The sequence below is a fragment of the Neophocaena asiaeorientalis genome, unplaced genomic scaffold (genome assembly GCF_003031525.2).
Source record: "Neophocaena asiaeorientalis asiaeorientalis breed wild unplaced genomic scaffold, Neophocaena_asiaeorientalis_V1.1 scaffold204, whole genome shotgun sequence".
NCBI lineage: Eukaryota > Metazoa > Chordata > Mammalia > Artiodactyla > Phocoenidae > Neophocaena > Neophocaena asiaeorientalis.
The window spans coordinates 115189-132799 of record NW_020173922.1 but is presented as its reverse complement, the minus strand read 5'-3'; the positions used below and the strand labels follow the sequence as shown (position 1 = coordinate 132799).

Here is a 17611-nt window from a genome sequence, read left to right as displayed (position 1 = left end):
TGCCCATCTGGGCTTCTGCATTGGGGTCATAAGTTGGGCTACCTAGAATTATTTAAACCTGCATGTCTGGGTGCAGAATGAGGCTGCTCTCACAGTGTCTCCTGCGATAGTCTTCTCATTTTCTGGATCATCTTAATTCTTGGGACCACTCTTGGCTGGGTTTCTAGGACTCAGTCTGTTTTTAATGTTCATTTGTCTCCTGAGTTCTTCTAAGGACTATTTTCTCTTGACACTGAGATTCACTAATTACAGGATAAAGCACTTATCTGCACTCCTCCCCTGTCCCTGCAACACACACACACACACACACACACACACACACACACACACACACACACGTTTCCCAGACAAGATGGGCCAGAAGTCCTTAGCCAGGTCAGTAACCCAAGATAGTGATGTCCTCTGTGCTCCCCTCCCCACACCATCCTTTGAAATATACACAGGGACATTGCTGATGTGTCAGAGACTGCCAAGTGTCCCCCAATATCTGGTCTAGCTGAGTACATGGCACCCAAAATAAATACTAAATTTCCCAGCCTCCTTTCCAGCTATGTGACTGTTTTGGTCAATAAGCTATAAGTAGGATAGTGTATGCAACTTCTTGAAAGGCATGCCTTCTTCCTTTCTTCTTTTTTCATGCCAGCCAGAAAGTACCTTCTGTGATGTGACAGCTGGAGTTAGAGCAGCCATATTAGAATATTGGGATGAAGCCACTCTCTGAAGATGGCAGATATGGTAGCCCAACTTCCAAGATGGCCTCCAGTAATTCTCAACTACTGGAAGGTCCTTGTTTCATTCTCTCCCGTATTCAACAGGACTGACCCGTGTAACCAACAGGATATTGCAGAAATGATAGTGTGATTTCTGAGACTACTTCATAAAGGACACTGCAGCTTCTGCACTTGCTCTAGGCTAGTGGAAGCCAGCTGCCATGTTGTAAGCACACTCAAGCAACCCTACGGAGGATTATAGGTGGTGAGGAACTGAGGCTTCCTGCCATCAGCCAGAACCAATGTTGCAGTGCCATTCAAGCCATCAAGTGACCACAGCTCCATTCTGACATCCTGACTGCAACCTCATGAGAGAGCTTAAGCCAGAATCACCTAGAAAATTACTCCTGAATTCCTGACGCACAGAAAGTGTGAGGTAAGAAAAGCTTATTGTTGTTATAAGCCACTGAGTTTTGAGGTAATTTGCTACACAACAATAGAGGGAAAAAAACAAAATAGAAGGAGCCTTGACCCTCTGAAATTGTGGAGGGCCATAGCAGCCCTTACATTTACATCAGACTTTTTTTTTTTTTTTTTACATCAGACTCTTTTTTAAGAGACATAAACTTCTCTTATTTTCACAACTATTATTTTGAGTTTTCTGTCATTCCTATTCCTAGTCTTATTTTGGAACTACTCATTCAGAAACTCTTAAGAATTGCTAGCTGGAAGTGCCTTTGGAGGCCATCCCCGTCATTCCTGCTGCCAGGGGTGTGTTGAGGCCTAAATCTCCCCAAGATGATGGGTAGTTAATGTCTAAAAATGTCTGTAAAAGGGATTTTATAATGAGGACCACTGGCCAAGGATCAGGAGACCTTGGTTCCACTCCCTTCTGAGTGCTATCATTTATTTAACACTTTGGTGACCTTACCTGGCACAGAGGGACACTGTCTTTAATATGGGATGTCCATGAGGCTCAAACAGACGTGTAAATAAGCAATTTGGAGAGTGCCAAGCTTCTCTACCAACTGAAGGAAGCACTCTTGCTGTGGGTCTGGCTGTTTCTGTTGCTGGATGGAGTTAGCCTGCCTCAGCATTTACAGGTGTTCCTTTTCATGGACCAGCTTTCAGGTGTGCATCTCTGTGGCCTAATGAACAAATCCTCACCAATGATGAGACACCCTGCTCAGATCCATTCAGCCATGGCAGCTGACGGGGCTTAGTGATGGCAGTCCTGATGGTTAGTCTAGTTTTTAACTAAAGCACTTCTTCCCATTGCCCTGGTTGCAAGACAGTGGCCAGACCTCTGACACTCTCTCTCCACCCCATGTCCTGCTTTGTCACAGACCACAATTTCCAAGTGGACTAACCATCCAACATGATTCCTGACCCCCAGCATCACAGTTCCCGGACCTGCTTAATGTTCCTTACCTTTTCCCATTGGCTCTTGCCACACTGCAGGATAGCCCCTCTCTGAAATGTTAGCCTCCTGAATTCTACCAGAGGCCTTGACCTCCTGCTTTCTAGATATTTCCAGTCTGCTCTCCACTCCTGCTCTTGCACTTCAACAAAGACTTTCTGTCCCAAGAGGCTTCAGTTGATTCTCCAGTCTGGCCACATCAGAATCATCTGAAGAACCAACAACTTTCTTAAACCCTGTATTAGTCAGGGTAGTGCTAGATGCTGTAACAAACAAATCCCCAAATGTATATTGGCTCAGACAATATAGCTGATTTCTTGTTCACAAACAACTCACGTGGGTGTTCCTGATCAGTGGTGTGTGTCCTCCAAGGGATGATTTAGGGACCGGGATCCTTCCACCTTGTGGCTCTGCCATCTCCAACATGTGGTTTCCAAGGGGGCCTTAAACTAGAAGAGGAAAAGAAGGGTGGAGAAGGCACATCTGCTTCTTAACTATTTGGGGCTGGAAAATACATGTCATCCCTGATCAACATTCCATTGGCAAGAACGTGTCACTTGACTCCTCTCAGATGTAACAGATGTGAGAGGAGGGGTATATGCTGGGAAATGTAGCCTCTGCTGGGACACCCCTTCCTAGCCTCAACTCTGTTCTATGGCAGGGCAAGGGATACACTTTTTTTTTTTGGTGAACAGTTAGCTGTCTCTGCTACACACTCAAAAGGAAATGAACCTTCTGCCACAATTGTCTTGTAAGACTGCAGCCCAAGTACTACAGGCCGACCAACCTTCCTGCCTTCTATGTCCTGGAGAAGACCCTGAGGAGGACAGGTCAGTGCTAATGCAGATTTATGACCTCCAAAGCCACCAGGGCCCCTGTATTGTTAGGCCTAGGTCAGATTCTCTGGTATTTCCCCTAACGGGTGTTCCAAGCATCTTCTCCTTGCCCTTAGCCCCTTCCCCACCCTCATTCTCAGCAGGTGAGAATTTTAGGGCCGAAGGGCATGATGCCCCTCCACTTCTTCCCCTGCCCTCTCCTCCCCAACCACACTCATGTAAATTTGTCTGTGCCCACATTCCCTCCAGCTTCACAGCCTGAACTGCTCCCTAGATTTCAGACCTGTGTGTCCATCTGCCTCAGAATGCTTCCACCTGCATGTGCATAGGTCCTTCATACTCACCATGTCTCAAACTGAACTCACCATTGTCCAGCCCATCCCCCTCCCCCAAACCTGCTTCTCCTCCTGGGGTTTCTTTCTCCTGTGATGGTGACACCCTAACCACATGGTTGTCCTTGCTTAAAATCTGACGGTCATCATTGTCTCGTTTCTCAGGTTAAATCCTGGCCAAAACATTTCTTGAATCAGTTCCCTCCACTTGTTTTACTAAGTTCAGGTCATCACTTCCTGCTCAGATGCCTGTAGCCACCTCCTAACAGGTCTTTATGCCTCTAGTCTGTTCCCCTCCAACCACTCTTCACGGGCAGCCAGAGTAACAGTTCTACAGTACAAAACTGGCCACAGCACTCAGTTTCTTGAGTGAAGTATGGACTTTCTCCTGAGGCCCCCGAGTCCCCACATGACTGGCCCCACTGCAGCCAGCCCCTTACTTTCCATGGCACTCCAGCAACACTAGACTTTCCTCTGGCCATGCCCTGAGGATCCTTGATGCCACACTGGGGTCATGGGTGAGTGCTGCTAGAATATCCTTTGTTTTCCTCTCTCTGTTCTTATCACACTCCTTGGTAAAGCTCATTTTGTATGTCTGCTTCCCAACACTGCAAGGGCAGGAGCTAACTCTTTGTCTCATGATTTCAGTGTCTGGGACAGTGCTCATCATACAGTAGGTGCTCAGTACATGCTCAGTGAATGAATGAAGATGGTGGAAAGGAACCCGTTGAAGGTATGGAAAATCTTGATTTAGATACGCTTGCCTTATGCTGAATGAACATTTCCTTCTCAAGAGAGCCAAAGCGTGTGTGTGTGTGTGTGTGTGTGTGTGTGTGTGTGTATTTATCTATGAAATCTGATCCTTTGCCTGAGAGCCTCCCATCAATTAATCATGACTGGCCATTCTGCACAAAACCTCTTCTCCCAAAGCACTTTGCACAGAGGGGCTGAGCTCTCCCACCCTGCCAGTGCTGTGGGCTTAGTTCCTACCACATGACTGGCCTGGGCAGTAGAGTCACACCCATGCCTCCCACTGGACCTCCATGGGGACCAGGGAAGAAGCCAGAAAGGAGCATGGTGCCCCATTTTTAAGATAAGAAAACCTGTTCATAGGAGATGAGGTGATTGTACAAGGATGCAGATCACTCTACTGTATCATAGAGTATACTATGTATCATAGACCCACTCTGCCCCCTGCTCTCTGCAGCTGACATAATGCCCCGTGGTGCCAACACAGACCCTGGGCTCTGTGGGAAACTGCCTCAGACACCACCCCAGCTCCTTAGGTCATAATACATCTTGCATGTCAGCTACTCCCTTGGGTAAGGAATTATTGGAACAGACACCACCCAAGCTGACGCCAGCATAAAGAGGACTCTCACAGAATCCAAATGCACAAAGTCATCCCAGGAACTGGAAGCTCATTAGACAAACGTTTTGTCTTTTGTGCTGGATTACAGGCCCTTTCCCCCTGCATTTCTAATTTCTTCCCTTTTTCACAAAACCCTTAACCATCTTTTACAAGGCCCAACATGACTGCCAGTCCTGAGTCACCATGACTCACAACTCCAGGGCCCACAACCAAAGAAGCAGAGCGTCAGGGCCTTGGGAGCACTTGGCTGGCTCAGCCTGGGTGATTGTTGGTTCTCCCAGGCTAGGCTTTCAGCCCTGGCCCATCACCTGGAACATGTACAGCATGTCAACTGGTACAAACAGGGCAGCAGGGGTTGTCGGCAGGGGAATTCCAAGGAGGGATGTAGGTAGGGAGCCAATTACAAGTGTAGGGAAAACTGTGAAAGATGTTGAAATTTAGTGGTTGTCCTGAATAACTTACCCACCTAGGTTCTTTCTGCCTTTTGTGTCTTTGACTAGGTATTTCTCAGCTCTAAAGATGGAAGGGAAGCTGTAACACCTTAATAGTAATGCAAATAATTCCTGTTCACAGTTACACAGATTGTGTCTAGTGGAAGGCAACTGACTATTGCTGTGTGGATTCTGACCAATTTTGCATCCATTTCTGAAATGATTTCAGCATTCCTTATCTGACTATCATGTGTGATAGTTTTGAGTTCTCCTTTGAATTGGTTGTAACGTTTTAGTGGTTCTCTCGTTAATTAATGAGTTAAACTAAATCTTTGACACATATTCATTTTATATCTTGGGACAGACATGAGTATATCCGCTTTTAAAATTGTTAAATACAGACACATCTTGTGTGATCACATACTCCAGAAATATTATTGATGCAGAGAAAAAAATTTAGGGTACACCAGAAACTGTTAGTGTTCACCTGTGGGGCAGAGGGATGGAGGAGGCACTTACTTTTCATTTTATATCTTTTTGTACTATTTTAATTTTTAAACTATGTTAAAAGAATTTCAGTGGAGGTTGGCCAGGCAGAGGTTTAAGGGCCATCTGTTTTCTTTTTTTATACTTTTCTCTATAAAAAAAATAACATTAACTTTATAATTATTTGTTACGTTGTACATATGGTTGTTTGGACTTTTCTGATTGTATATTATATTAAAAAAAAACCTGATACATGTTAAAATTTAAAGGAAAAAGCAAACCAAATAGGAAAAACTACAGCTTGGCATATTGCTCCAAGCCAGCCCAGGGCAGTCAGTGGTGGTTACGATGTGCTGCCTGTCCTCGGGGAAGAGGATAAGGTTCAGGCTCCACCCACAGGCCAAAGGGTTCCAGGCACCCTCCCTCCACACCCACCTTGTGTCAGGGGCTGTGCAGGTGAGGGACCTTCCTCACTGTTCAGTAGCTGTCGCATCCCCTCCCTTCTGCCTTCCTGGCAGCCCAACTCAGGGAACACTGATGGAAGATCATTCCAGAATGGGAACATTCCTTCCCCCTTCCCTTCCTCTCCTGACAGCTGAGAGGCATCCCTCCCTCCCTGGCTTGCAGCTGAAAGGGAATAATGACTGCCAAACCACTGCTTACACAACAATGCACTTCTGAGCAGGGTACACACAATTTTTGTCAGTTGAATCCTGTCTTCCTCCTGACTTACATGATGGTCTAGATATGCTCTGGCTCCTATGCTCATGGGTGGTTCAACCACTAGTAATGGCTCCCAACACTTCATATTCTCTGTCTTCATTAACCAACCTATGAACTGGCAGATTTTTAAGTTCATTAGGATAGAACCTTCCTTCTAGGGAATTTCCCCAAGCTTGGGTATTTGTCTCTGCTGTTTTCTTAGTGTGTGTGTGGTGAGGGAGGCAACACCCACAGGCAGTGGGACCATTTCTCAGCCCCAGGAGCCTCCCCTGACCTTTGGCATGAGTGTGTGCAGTCCCTTGCATTTGGCACATCTGCACACAGGTGCCTCATTAATGAACTCTGGCCTAGGAGGACCAAGGAATAAGGCAGGCATGAGCCTCCTCTCACGTGCTGAACACCTGCAGCTAGCCTGACCAGAGCTGACCCTTCTCACACTTACCCACTAAGCACAGAGTCAGTCAGCCCTGAAATCCTGGGGCTGCTGCCCCACGCACTCCAGAACACCCTCCTACGCAGCACACCACTGCCGTCCCCCCCCCTGCCGGGGGGGGGGGGGGTCTTTACGCCTAGTGCCACTACTTTGGATGTTTGAGCGCAGACGCTCAATGTCGTATGACTACATCACTCTCTCCCTTAAGTACTTCAGTGGCTCCCCGTTACCTGCAGGATCAAGTCCGAGCTCCATGGCCTGGCCTTCAAGCCCCTTGCTTCACAATCTGGCCCTAGGTATACCTCTGGCACCATCTCCCTACACCGTGTACCCCACTGTCTAACTACTCATTCAGCCCAGGCACACTGGAGTCCAACTTCCGTGTAAGTCTAAAGGCTGTTTTCCAAGCCCTTGTAGCTGCCCGAAATGCCTCATTTCAGAACTGCGTGATGCAGATGCAGATGTAGGCGTGCCAGGGTCTGTTCTAATGCAGGGCCTTACCCTGGTGCGCACACCACCCCTAAGGCTGCACCTGGCTGAACACTGCACAGGTCACTTTCCGGAACGGCTCTCTCCACGGGAGCAGCTGCAGATTCCTCCCACCTCCCCAGAGCTCACTGCCGTGGAGCAGAGGCAGTGGTACTAGGACACATCACAGCGTCTTGCTGCCAAAGTGACAGCTACAATTATGTTTTGGCTGACAGCTAGAGAGGAGAGAATGTACAAACAGCCAAGGCCTCGTGGGCCTTCATGATTCAGCAGTTTGTGCTGTATGCCCAGCTGGTAGGTGAGGTGGGCCCAACCTGTCTGCTGTCCAGGCCCCCCCTTGGTGGGCAACCTGCTGGCTACAGACCTCAAGTTAATACCTGGGGCCCTCAGGTGAAGTCCTCCACTGGGCGGTGATAGTTAATGCCCCCAAGGGCCACCCCAGGCCCAGAGGAGTGGAAGAGTAGAGTGGTCAAGCCCAGGCAAGGCCCAACCCAAAAGATAGGCACTTGCTTCCTAGGCAAGGGCAGGGGCAGGCAGTGCAAAGGGCCAAGCTGCCCAGGGGTGGACTCCATCATGCTGGGCAGCCTGATGCGGGCTGTGCTTGTGAGGGACAGACGGTCTCTCTTGAGGCTCAGGGCACCACCTCCATGAGGAGCCTCAGGGCCACAGGCTATGGTGTCAGTGTAGGGGCCAAGACGCTGCACCAAGAACAAGCACGCAGCAGCGGCAGCTCCCACTTACTGAGTCCTTCCATGTGCCAGGCACTGCGCTGACCGCTTCACATACATTTCTTCTTTTCATCTTCCCCACAACCCACTGAGGTAAGTTCTGTTATTGCCGCCACTTTACCAGGGAGGAAACTGGGTCTAAGAGAAGAATGTGATGGTGGCCACGTGGCTGGCAAGTGTGGAGATGGAATTTGAGCCCAGACAGTCTGGCTCCAGAGTTCAGTTATGCCTCCTTATCCTGGTTCGACCCTTTCAATCCAGTCTTGGTTGACAAAGCTAAGAGACCCCCCAGCACATTCCTCACCGAGTGTGAGTTGAGTTGGGGCCTCCAAGTATCCTTTGGCCTGGAAGCCAAGATATTACCAAGGAAAATAAACAACAGCTATTTCAGGTGACAGGTACTGGGCTATGGAATTGGGGGGGAAAATTTAAAAACTACCAGGATTTCCTCATTGTACGTATTTGTATGTTCGGCAGAACAAGCGTCATCAGGAAGCTGCTGTGTGGCCAGTGTTGCCCCTGGAGACAGGGGGCAGGAGCAGGAACAGTCCTTTCTCTCTGACCTGCAGGCCTCCTGAGCCCAGGGCTTGCCTCTTACTCAGCCCTGACCTGGGCTCTGGCTGAGGCCCTGGGAGGGGTGGGCTCAGGGTCTTGGGGTTCTCTGAGGAGCATTGCTGCCCTTCTTAGGTCCCTTGTGAGGCAGAACCTGCCTGTCCTCGCATCCTGTCCAAAGGCATGAAGATTGGAGACGGTAGGCTTCCAAAGTGGGCGTCTGAAAGGCCAGCGGGGCTGGGACGCGGGAGCGTTTGTACTTCAAGTGGCTGCTGCCCATGAATCACCAGTTTCATTCTGTGCTCTCAGCTCCACAGAGGCATCATTTCCACCCAGCCTCACATGGAGCTGGCGGCCAGAGCCTCTTAGTGGGGCTATAAATAGCATATCATCAACTCACCTCTCCTGAGCTCATCACAGGCTCCTAGGTTTACTGTGTGTCTTCCTGCTGCCTGCACGTCACCATCACTCAGATTTCCCAGGTGAGGCCTGGCTGAGAGACCCAGGGCACACTCTGGGGGCTGCAGGGTTTGGGTTCTCAGAGCTGTTCAGGGTGACAGTGAGGGCAAGGGCAGACTTTTGAAGAGCTCGGCATTTAACGTGTCATAATTATAATCTCGGGTCTCTGAGATCCTCTCCAATTAAACGCAGCAGCAAGGGACTGTCATTTCTCCAGGAGTCCTAGAAATAAAAGGCAAAGGACTCATCAAGACACACCCAGAGAAAGCCACCCGGAGTGGATAGCAACAAATGAGAGGTTTCATGCCTTCCCGTGGACTTGTCTCCGAACACTGAATGAAATACTTTATGACTCTCTGGCTTCTGAAGTGAGATACACTGAATGAAATACTTTATGGCTCCTTGGCTTCAGAAGTCAGATCACATTTTTTTAGTATTACTCAGAGCTACCATTATGGAGTGTTCCCTGCGTGCCAGGCTCTGTGCCCAGACTTGGCATACAGCATCTCATCAAGTCATCACAACAACCATATCGAGTTAACTGCTAGCGTCATTGGCTTTCTGTCAGTGAGGAGGCTGAGGCTCCCAGAGTCACAGGGACAGGGCTGCTGGATTCCAGAGCCCAATCTCTGAACCACCACACTTTCTGCCTCCTGCTGAAGACGACTGTCTGTGTGTCCATGTCCGTGTCCACATGTAGCCATGCATGTGTCCATGTGCGTGTGCAACTGGAGGGATCTGAACCGTAGTCTCCTTTTCCCAGCTTCACATACCAAGTGGGAGCCAGATGCTTGCAGTCATCTTCCCCCAAGTCCCAGGCCCCTTTGGCATCCTAAATGTCCCCTGTCGCTATCTTCTCCTGCATCTGATCTGCTTCTAGGTTCTTCTGCAGGAGGGGCCCAGCCTCCATTTGGCTCTCCAGGCCCAACCTGATGGTCTTTCTCATGCCTCCCTCCGCTCAGGTCCTGAAACAGGCAGGGGTCAGGTGAGACTCCCTCTCTCCCCTTTGCCCTCCCCCCACTTCCCACCCTGAAGGCAGCCTGCCTCCAATCTGTGTCCTCCTTTGCCTCCCAGAGCCACAGTCCCGTGTTTGAGGTCTGGAGCCCTTTACTGGCATGTCTCAATAGCCTTCTAGGGCTTCCCTGGTGGCGCAGTGGTTGAGAATCCGCCTGCCAATGCAGAGGACACGGGTTCGATCCCTGGTCCGGGAAGATCCCACATGCCGCAGAGCAACTAAGGCCCACGCGCCACAACTACTGAGCCTGTGCTCTAGAGCCCGTGAGCCACAACTACTGAGCCCACGTGCCACAACTACAGAAGCCCACACACCTGGAGCCCATGCTCCACAACTAGAGAAGCCACCGCAATGAGAAGCCCGCACATTGCAACGGAGAGTAGCCCCTGCTCGCTGCAACTAGAGAAAGCCCGCGTGCAGCAACGAAGACCCAACACAGCCAAAAATAAATAAATTAAATAAAAATTAAAAAAAAAATAGCCATCTAGCTCACTGCTGCACCTGATGAATGTATTAGAACACAGATTCTTGGTCCCTTCCCCAGAAACCTGAAACAATCTAGCAGGGTGGAGGCCAGGGTCTGGATTTTTAAAAAGCTCTCCCAGTGGTCTGTGAAGCCAGGATTAAGAGCCACTTTGTCTAACTGGCCACCTAGACTCCAGCCTCTCCCTGTTCCAAACCCTCCCACCCACAGCTATCAGCTTAATTTTCTTAAAGCACAGTTTATCTCAGGTCACTGTCCTGCTCAAGATTCCTTGGTGGCTCCCCACTGCCTGTAGGCCGGTGCAAAGTCCTTAGTGTGGCATTCAAGGCCCTCTCCATCCTGATCTACTCATCCTGCTAACCCCTTGCCCCACCCACAGAGCCACGTTTCCCTGTGACAGCCTCCTGGCCCTGCTCTCTCTCCTTAGCTTGTCTGGACTTTAGATGTCAATTGAAACAGCAGTGATCCTTCCCTAAGACTTTGAGCCCTTCAATAAGAGGAATGAGGAATTATTGCTAAAATGCCCTCTTAATTCAAGAGACATGTGTGCAGCTTTAAATGAAGAGGGCTTGTGTGGCTGCAGATGAAAGGAGATCCGCCAGCAGATACAACACAATAGCAGTAATGTGTAAACACAGGATAGCAGGAGAGGTGGGGCTCATGATTAATTCAAAGAAGATGGTATTTCAGCATTCTCCCTGCTTTTATTCAAGCCCAAAAGACAGAGCAGGTCTGGTAAGCATTGGGGCCCGGGACCATGTTTCAAAGTGCCTCTCATGCTTTTCTGTCCCTGTTCCTAGACAAAAGCAGAGAAACCCATTTGGATCTTGTTCAAAAGGTCAGAAGTGTTTTACTAATATGATTAAACAATGTGTGTGTTTGGACTTTGCTCCATTTCCCACAAAGAAACACCTAGCCCCAAACACAATAAAAAGTGTGTTGATTGACAGCAGGAGTTATTTCAGAACGTGGCCTGGAAATTGTTCCCCTCAAGTACTTCAGAGTGAAAGTGGACTCTAAAGAACTTCTGGCTAAATGTGACAAAAGAGCCTCTCATGAAGCTCCATCTGCTCCCTCCCAAAGCCCTACTACAAACAACCATAAAGGAGTAAAAAGAGTTACAAATCCACAAGGTTTATGCAGATAAGGGAGGACATGGCAGCAGATGAAGTATGTCAGCACATTTTTGGAAGGCAGGAAGCAGAGGAAGGAGTGGCGAGTCACATGGCAGCAAGGGGGAGGCTGAAGGCCTGATGCCTACAGAGGGCTTATGGGTGAGAAGTGAGCAGACTGCTGGGACAGGGAGGGCAGAGCTGCACATGGAGTGCGGAGCGGGGAACTGGTGGAGACTGCATGAGAGCACGGTCCCTGTGGGCAGTGGGGTCGCCACACCTCGCTGGCTCCTGCAGGAGACTTCAAGTGCCCATGGGGAATTTGGGTCAGCTCATCAGGCACTATGGAGGGTGAGTATGGAGTACAGAACTGAAAATATGGGTAATAAATGGAAACCCTGATACTAAGAGGTAAACTTGCAGCCCCTTTTCCTCACCCTGCTTCTAGGAAGCCTGGCAACCAGGCATACCGCAGGCTGAAGACTCAAGAACTCTTCTGAAGAAACCGAGCAGACTCAAGGGGAAGGCCTACATGATCCTGTTACAGACGCCCAATAGAAGAGCCAGCTCACCCTCTACAGGGCAATCCACTGGTAGACAAGCTCTACCCAAGCATGCTGACCATCCAGTCATCTCTTCAGCACATGACTCTTAAATATGATCTGAGAGCCAAGATCCCCAGACATTTAAGGGAAGCCTCAGGCATGAGAGATAGGTGTTGGGGAGGGAGAAAGAATGCATAAGTTTAGAGAGGAGAAGAAAGCTTTACAAATGCTATGAAATCTTCAGGGAAAGAAAAGAAGATTTCTCTCTCAAGTTTCATTTTCATGAAATGTCAGAACACCAGGGATAAGGAAAAGACCCCAAAAGGACTCAGAAAGGAAATACAGGTCAATTGGGAGGATCAGGAAAAGATCAGAAAGACACCAGACTTCTCAGCAGCAACACTGGAAGCTGGAAGATAATGGAGTCAGGACCTCAGAATTCTGAGTGAGAATTATTTATAGCTTAGAAATCCAAACCTAAACCATTAAGAGAAAGGGTAGAATAAAAGACACTTGAAGACATGGGAGATCACAAGTAATTTGCCTCTCATGCTCCCTTTCTCAGGAAGCTCTCCACCCAAATAAGAGAATAATCCAAGAATGAGGAAGACATACCCAGGAGAGGGCATAGGGATTCCCAGGATGATGGTAAAGGAGACCTGGATGCCAGGGGGGCAGTAGGCCTAGGGATGTCCCCCTTTGAGCCAGAGAACAGAGGACTCAGGATAGAGATGGGCCAGATGGATTACCTAACAGGTGTGACTAGGTGGAAAATTATGTTGAGGGGCTATTAGATGGTTGTGAGAATTAGTTGTGAGAATAAGTTTGTGAGAAAAAGTTTACCAAAAACTGAGTCAATAAAATATCTGAGGCAATTGCTACCTACAGAAAACCCCACAACACAAAAACTGTAAAAGAAGATAAAGGCAACACAAAAAAATTTACAGAGCCATAATAATGTTAACACAGATTATTGATTTAACCAAAGGCTGTGATACAGTGATGGGAAGCTGGAGGAAAGGGAAGGAGGATGTAGGTGGAAGAAGGTAAAAGAAACCAATCCTCATCTCCCATGATTGCAAGAAAATGGGTAATGTTTAAAATTGACAAATCAACAAAAGAACACTATAAATATATGATTTAGAAAGATGGGAGAGGAGGTTAAAACTGGGAGAAACAGCTGAAAGCATTTAACTGGGTACCTCTGAGCATCAAACAGGGAGCTGGGGTTGGGTGGGATAAGAGACTGCTATTTTCACCATGTCTCTTTCAGTACTATTTAACTTTTTAATTTTGGGGGTATATATGTTATTTTTATGAAAATTTAAAAATTAAGAAAAATTAATAGAAAATATTTTAAATTGACAAAAACAAAAATTTTAAAAGTGTTAGACATGCATTAATTACACCTCTGTGATTTGTTTCTGTCCTATTGATCTTCCTCACCATTCATTCATTCATTTTTCTTTCTAAGTCTTAAATATTGATTGGAAAAATGTGGCAGATTGCCAGAGAAAACACATTCTGGATATACTTACACTAAAAAATTATTTGTTTATCTGAAATTCAAATTTAAGCTAGCTTCCAGTATTTTTGTGTGTGTACTAAATCTGGCACACTAAAATGTAGTTCTCTTTTCACTAGCCCCACAGGTTAATCCTGTGGCTAAAGAGATGGCAGAAGCAGAAAGTTTGTCTGCAATTAATATTCACAGTGTGGGAGAGTGTATAACAGGTGACAGAACTTCCTGGTTAGATGCTGAGAAGTGATCTGTTATCTAGTCGTGGTGTGGTGCCAACCAGTCCCTGGCCAGTCTTGGTGAGTCCAAAAGTATTAGAAAAGTGCAGTTCTTGCCCTGTGACTGGCAGCAGTGTCCACCCCAGGGCCCAATGCCTGGCTGCTTCCCTCCATCTGTTCCTCAGAGCACAGGAGATGAGCCCAGGCCTCTTGCCAGTCATCACCATCCCTTTGCTGCATTTTCTTTCTTGAGAAGGGGAGGGGCAAGATAAAAAATAAACTTAGCTAAATTCAGGAGTGGGACCACATCCATATCACCTCTTCTTGCTTTTTTAAAAACCCAAACCCCCAAAATTGCTAGTTTATTTTTTTTTTGGCTGGGCTGTATGGCTTGCAGGATCTCAATTCCCTGACCAGGGATTGAATTTGGGCCCAGCAGTGAAAGTGCTGAGTCCCAACCACTGTACCACCAGGGAATTCCCCTTCTTGCTTTTTATTGAAAAACTATCTCTCTCTCTCTTTTTTTTAATTGAAGTATAGTTGATTTACAATGTTGTGCTGGTTTCAGGTGTACAGCAAAGTGATCAAGTTATACATATATATGTGTGTGTATATATATTCTTTTCCATTATAGGTTATTACAAGATATTGAATATAGTTCCTTGTGCTATATGGTAGCTCCTTGTTGTTTATCTGTTTTATATACAGCAGTGTGTATCTGTTAATCCCAAACTCCTAATTTATCCCTCCCCCTCCCCTTCCCCTTTGGTAACCATAAGTTTGTTTTCTATATCTGTGAGTCTGTTTCTGTTTTGTAAATAAGTTCATTTGTATCATTTTTTTAGATTCCACATATGAGTGATGTCTTGTGATATTTGTCTTTCTCTGTCTGACTTACTCAGTATGATAATCTCTAGGTCCATTCATGTTGCTGTAAATGGCATTATTTCATTCTTTTTTATGGCTGAGTAATATTCCATTGTACCATATTCCATATCTTTATCCATTTATCTGTCAGTGGACACTTAGGTTGCTTCCATGTCTTGGCTATTGTAAACAGTATTGCTATGAACATTGGGGTGCATATATTTTTTCGAATTAGAGTTTTCATCTTTTCTGAATATATGCCTAAGAGTGGGATTGCTGTATCATATGGTAACTCTATTTTTAGTTTTTTAAGGAACCTCCATACTGTTCTCCATAGTGGCTGTTCCAATTTACATTCCCACCAAAGGTGTAGGAGGGTTCCCTTTTCTCCACCCTCTCCAGCATTTAATATTTGTAGACTTTTTGATGATGGCCATTCTGACTGGTGTGAGGTGGTACCTCACTGTAGTTTTGATTTGCATTTCTCTTATAATTAGTGATGTTGAGCATCTTTTCATGCCTGTTGGCCATCTGGATGTCTTCTTTGGAGAAATGTCTATTGAGGTCGTCTGCCCATTTTTTGATTGGGCTTTTGGAAGAACTAGCTCCTTAAGCAAATTTCTTACACAAAAAGTGTACTGTGTGCTTACTTAAGAGTTTCACTCTCAAAGGAGGATTTTGTTCTTGAACTGTGGGAAAATCCTCTACCACCACTGACTAACAGTAGGAATGTAATAATTTTCTCCCTTTTGTGCTGGGGAAACTGTTCTTTGGGGTTAATAGAATTAATACAAAGGATATGTGAGTCCTCCTGAAAGCTAAAATTATTTCTGGAATATATAAATACATAATTTGGAAATACATATACATAAATGTATATAGAGAAAGAGAAACAGCTAAAATTTAGATATTTAAAAATGAGGGAGGGGCTTCCCTGGGGGCGCAGTGGTTGAGAGTCCGCCTGCCGATGCAGGGGACACGGGTTCGTGCCCCGGTCTGGGAGGATCCCACATGCCGCAGAGCGGCTGGGCCCGTGAGCCATGGCCGCTGAACCTGCGCGTCCGGAGCCTGTGCTCCGCAACGGGAGAGCCCGTAGCAGTGAGAGGCCTGCGTACCAAAAAAAAAAAAAAAAAAAAAAAAAAAAAAAAAATTTTTTTTAAAAAAAAAAAAAAAAAAAAAAAAAAAAAAAAAAAAGAGGAAGCATACAAATATAAAGCATTTTTGTTGTTTTGCTATTAATTATTCCTTATGTGAGTAGATGTCAAAGGCAGCCAGGCAGGCAACAGGTTTCAGAACTCCAATTGGGATTAAGATGACCAGCCACAGGGTCCTATTCAGCAAAACTAATAGAATAACAAAAGACTTTGCTTTTCTTAAACATTTTCAGGTCTTCCTAAAAACAAATAGCTGTGGCCACATTTTTTTTTTTTCTTTTTTTTGCGGTACGCGGGCCTCTCACTTTTGTGGCCTCTCCCGCTGCGGAGCACAGGCTCCGGACGCGCAGGCTTAGCGGCGATGGCTCACGGGCCCAACCGCTCCGCGGCATGTGGGATCTTCCCGGACCAGGGCACGAACCCGTGTCCCCTGCATCGGCAGGCGTACTCTCAACCACTGAGCCACCAGGGAAGCCCCCATATTTTTTTAATCATAAAATATTTAATTATGTATCTAGTTCAATCATGAATTTATGGTAGATGTGAGATGACTGGAAGCTCGGTTCAACCCAACGAAGCATTTTGTATTTTTCTGACATCTCTAATTGTTTAAAGTTCTTTTATTTAAAGATTAAACCTAATTGTATAGAGGTCTCACTCTTTGGCCTTATGCCTGCCTTGGAAAGCAACGAAGAATGAGCCGTATTCTAGAAAACAGCCCTTCCAAGATCTGAAGACAGTCCTAGGGCCTCTCCACTGTGTCCTTTGCTCCCATGTAACCTGGTCTCTGATTCCCCTCCTCCATCTCCTTCCCTGTGAGCACTTCAGTTCATCAGTGCTGCGCTTAAAATAAGGCACTCAGACTCAACTCCTGGTATGGCCCGAGGTGTACAAAATAGCGAAGAACTAGAACTTTCTGTGATCTGAGCGCTGAATATCCATTCAGTTAGGTTAAAGCAGCCGCTCAACTGCTGTTATAAGAATATCAATTTTAACGTTTCTGGCAAAGAGAAGACTTGTCTAATTCAACAGAAAACACTTAAGCTTAACATTTACAACAGGTTAAAACATTTATGCATTTTGATACAAAACACCATCTTATATGAATATAAATGATGGATTAACAAACTTTTGCAAAACAGAGGCTAACCTAATTTTAATCTTTACTACCTTTGCAGTAAGGAGCAGGGTAACTTCCTGCAGTAGGAAGCCTTTGGGGAATGTAATTTCCACTGCCTTGTGATGTTAATTTGAGACAATTATCATAAGCAGACTAAAAAAAGTTGTGCATATTATTTGTCCTTGTGAGAGCCCTCTGCTGTTGGCTAGTCGGGATATGGGAGAAGCCCTAGGAGAGGAATATCTAGCATTTAGATACTTCTTTAATAGCCATGGATCCCAGGGTTTCAAAACTTTTAATGTTTCCCACCTTTGGCTGGGAAAACCTGTACAAAGGCTTGAGAAGCCGGATCCAAGAGCTCTCTCCACTTGGTATTTTTAATGCACCTGCATTTTCAACTTTTCCAAAGCAGGATGGGCAAGAATAAAACCGCTTCTCCAGTCCATTTGGCTATTTTGAAATAGTTTTGTCATGTATGGAGGGGAACTAGGTATTTTTTTCCCTTTGAAACCTCCAGGACCGCTATGAATTTAGGTTATTTGCTGAGAAAAAGGAAACCCTGGGGGTCCATGGTTCAGTGCTCTCATCTGACCACCCACTAGGAGG

The 17611-nt window shown here is 46.4% G+C and overlaps 1 long non-coding RNA gene across 6 annotated transcripts in view; it reads left to right on the top strand.

Annotated features, from left to right (window-relative positions):
* The window catches only part of LOC112404405 (uncharacterized), a 29024-nt gene extending 15696 nt beyond the window's left edge, over positions 1–13328 (top strand). The window contains exons 3-6 of one of the 6 annotated variants that reach the window (XR_003004090.1): positions 816–2960; positions 3947–4031; positions 9852–9956; positions 10046–10199. This is a non-coding gene — a long non-coding RNA (uncharacterized LOC112404405). Of the gene's footprint in view, positions 1–815; positions 2961–3946; positions 6814–9851; positions 10200–12030 lie in introns of those variants that run through there. The other 5 variants (XR_003004091.1, XR_003004088.1, XR_003004092.1 and 2 more) reach the window with 5 other exon arrangements.
* Positions 13329–17611: the final 4283 nt, after the last annotated feature.